Genomic DNA, 4,339 nt, shown 5'->3' with positions numbered 1-4,339 from the left:
TGTCCATTTGAGGGTGATTTGTGCGTGGTATTCTGAAGAGGTTTGTCCTGCTTTGAAGGAAGAGTGGTAGACGAGGCATTATAAGGATGTGAGGAGTAATGGAGATCTGAATAATTGAGAGGTACTTGAGTAATAGTATCGTGGTTGATAGATATGGAAGATATGGTATCCACTTGCATGGAGTATGATTGGAATAGCGTAGGGTTTTTATCATTTTAGAGAGAAGAGAGGTCGACTGCCATTTGTTGAGGAGTGGAGAGATTAGTTTGCATGGTGTTACTCACCAGAGGTTTGTCCTTAAAACCGTGGGTGGTAAGTTATTTGGAGACATTAGGGGAAGCCAAGTGGCTGGGAGGGTAATTTACTATATTATTTTTTGCCATGTGGCTAGAGCTATCATCCATGCAAACCGGATTTTGCATAGAGAATGTCGAAGAGCGGTTTTGTCTCTTTTGGTTTATTCCAGTTTTATTATTGGTAACGGGTTGTGTTAGAGTGTTGTCATACACCTTGTCAAGGAGGTCGAATTTATTATCAGTGCATAGTACATGATTTTTAGAGGTAGGAGAAGGGGTTTGTATTAGAAGAAGGTTTTTCTCTGTATTTGAAGTGTTGGGTGTTGGTAGACTTTCTAGTATTAGCATTGGAGATTTGAGCCTTGGTACTAACGTTTTCATAATAATCAGGTTTCTTAGTAGGGATTTTGGGATGGGGTTGCCTTTACTGGGATGAGATCTTTGTTTGGAGAAGGAAACTACCTTCCATTAGTCCTCCTCGATAATGATTAGGAGTGGATCAGAGGATTCAGGAGAGATAAAGTTAGTAGAGGGGGGGGGGGGTCGTGCAGACATAGTTACACTTAGATTTAGTGTGTCCTAATCTACCCCAACCGCTGCATAGAAAATTCTCACCTTCATAAAGTATTGGTTGTTTGTGGGAACCTATAATGATGAATGGAGGGACTGGGTAATCAAGAGGAAGCTCTACGCATAACCTAGCGTATCTACCCCTTAAAGTAGCGGATGTATAAGCATCTATTTTTAAGAGCTTGCCAATTTTGTTACCAATCCTTGCGAGAATGGTGCTATCATAAAACTCCGTAGGGAGCTGTGGTAGTCTTAACCAAACAACTGAGATTTGTAGTTTCTCCTTATAGGCCACGAAATTTGGGACTCATTTCTTAACAAACAAGTAGTGGCCATTGATGAACCAAGGACCTTGGTGAAGGACTTTGGCCATATTGACTTCTTGGGAGAATTTAACTATGTAGAAATCGTTACCCAAATCAATGAGAGGGAATTGTTCTGTGGGCTTCCAATGTTCAAGGAGTTTTTTCTTGAGGTACTGATGGAGAATACGCTTACCAAATAATTTGATTATAAGAGAGTATTTTCACGGCTCATAAAGCCTTTGCATCTCCTCTGAAGATAGAATAATTGCTTGGTCGTTGTTTGGAGGATTATCCTGGAAAGGAGCACTTGGCGTGTTCTCATAGCAATCATTAGTGACAGGAGCAGAGAAAACCTGCTGATCATACAAAAAATTAATTGGTTCTGGGGAGATGAGTTTTTCTTTAAAAGAGGGAAATTTCTCCTTAAGTGGTGCACTAGCCTCTATTGTAGGATCTGGCGGTTTTGGAGGTATGGTTATGTCCATTAGGGAAGGATCTATGGTGTGCAGGGACATGGTTCTGAGAATGGAGGTGAAAAATAATAAGAGAAGTTATGGTTGCAGAATTTGCTAGGCAATAATTTGGTTGAAAGAAGAGCATAAATCCCTGATTGTTCGCCGTAACATTGGCTTCAATTAAGCACTAATATAGGCACAAATAGTAAAGTTTTCTTTTAAATTCTCTTATTTCCTTTTATTTTTTTCTTTGTCTTTCTGAGAAAGTTCTCTTTTTACCTTTTATCAAAAAGAACATGCTCAGATTCCAGTAGTAACCATAGAGGAAACAAGAAGAAAAAACAAAACCAAAAGCTGTAGAAACTACCAAGTTCTTTGCAGTAGCTTTTCAAAGACAAAAGTAATATTTCTACAATGTTATACGAACATCTCATCATATGGCACAATTATTTTATAATTCGTGACACACTTTTGAGGTTTTAATTTAAAATTTTAACCTTTTTATGGAAAGTTTGTTTTATTATTAACTAGTAAATTTTATCCGAGCTTCGCGCGGTCATTAAAGAAAAAATTAAAATTAATTAAATAATTTATTTTATAATATTTGTAAAACATATTGCTAATATTGACTAAATAAATCGTACTACTAATCAAGAGAGGAAGAAACCTCTTTTTTTTTGCCCTTAAGATAAATTGATCATAAATCAAACAAGTAGCCCAAAAGAGAGAAATAGCCATAGAAGTGCTAAACTCACTACCACAATAAATTTCACAGGTCACGTGATTCAAAATCACCGAATATTCTTGTTAGTTGTAGTTCAACAGCTATGTAGTACCAACTTAAGGATTGTTCCACAAGGATAATGAGGAAAAAAAAAAGATCCCACTTTGCAGATAAGTCAGTACTCTGTATATCCCTAACAAAGTGTAAGCAATTTACATCCTTAACAAAGGGTAAACTATTCTATTTACATAAGTCACGAATAAATACATCTAATTAAAAGATAATGAATACAAGTTTTGCTGTGAAAAAAATAGTGCATCCATCTCTATGCCCTATATTTTTTTTATTCATCTCAAAATCACTTGCGCGTCTATCTATATATATAAAAGAGGGACAAATAATGTTGACATGATACCTCTTATAGACTAGGAAATGTATTTATCTAATTTCTTAGCTTTTTGGGTTTTTTCTTCTACTTATGTGTTATATTAAAAAACCCAAAAGACATAACTCCTCATTAAATATTATCCTTTCGTATCAGTTACAAACTTATCATTTCATATCAGTTACAAACCTTTATGTGCTATATTAAAAAAATTAAAAAAACGGAAAAAGACATGACCCTTAGTAAAATGTCATAATTCCATTTCAGTTACAAACCTTTTCACCTATAATTGCTCCTATTCCAATCATATAAATCCAACTTTGTTTCTGACTATTTTTGTTCGTAGCGGAAGTTCAACTATGACAGGGTGGAGTAATGCTTCTGTTTAATTAAGCTTCTATTTTCTTGTACCTATTTTAATTGGTGTTGGTTGTTCAACATAGTTCTTTTTTCGTTTACATACTTCATTTGCTTTAAAATTGGTTTGTTGTTACATTGTAATGTTTAACAATCTTTATGAAAGAAAATATGTGTGTTATTACTTGTGTTTCTGTGATTTCAGGATGATTCGAATTTTGAAAGTTACATTAGCATCATTAGTGTCGACTTTGTAAGTGAATCCTTCTATTGTCTATAATTTAAAGCCTCATTTAGTAATGGTTAAGAAATATGTATTAGATATAATTAACTTTTTTTTCTTGATATAATTAACTTTTAATTCCATTAGACTGACGTGTCGTTAGATTGTAATGTCTACCAATCTTTATGGAAGAAAACAAGTTGTTATTTTTTTTTTTTGGGTTATTTGTATTTCGTTGGTTTCATGATGTTTCAAATCTTGAGAATTGCATTAGCACCATTAGTATTAATTTTGTAAGTTAAAAATGTGTACCTACTTAAATTAAAAAATATTATGTATATAAATAAGTTTTCACAGTTACTCTATACACGGAAATAATGCAAAGAATTAATTATATGAGAAAGAAAAAAATAATATTTTTATGAGATGTAAACAGTTTTTCAAATAGAAAATTATGTAAAATTGTTAAATCAAAGGAAACAATATTTTACTAATTTTTTCCTCAAAATAAAATAAAGTGTTGAATGTATATTTGCAATTAAATGTCTCAATTTCATTTATTTATATACTTCTTTTTTTTTTGGGTCGAAATTTATGTATATACTTAAGTGATCGGAAAAGATGATTGTTTCATAGTTTAACCAAGTGACTCATAAATGATTATATCATAATAAAATATTTTCTACAATTTGTTTAACCACATACACCTTTGATATTATAAATGTGTAGGAAGTTTCAATTTTGATAATTCAGCTAAAGTTTTCAGTTCTCAAATATCTTTTACAATCGCGCAAAGCGCGATCAGTTAACTAGTTTTATATAAATCGATTGGGTTTGTTATTGTCCCTCCTCAGACCTCATGTATGAGATTATACTGGATTTGTTGTTGTTGTTGTTGGGTGTTCTGCGATTGAAATATTCTTAACGTCGTTCATATTTCATTTTATTTTGATTTCTAAGCCCAAAGCCTCAGAATATCTTATATTGCACATAATTTTATATTCTGCATAAAAGTGAATCATAC

The sequence above is a fragment of the Nicotiana sylvestris genome, chromosome 8 (assembly GCF_000393655.2).
Source record: "Nicotiana sylvestris chromosome 8, ASM39365v2, whole genome shotgun sequence".
Lineage (NCBI taxonomy): Eukaryota > Viridiplantae > Streptophyta > Magnoliopsida > Solanales > Solanaceae > Nicotiana > Nicotiana sylvestris.
The sequence above is the reverse complement of the archived record's forward strand: the minus strand, read 5'-3'. Positions refer to the sequence as shown.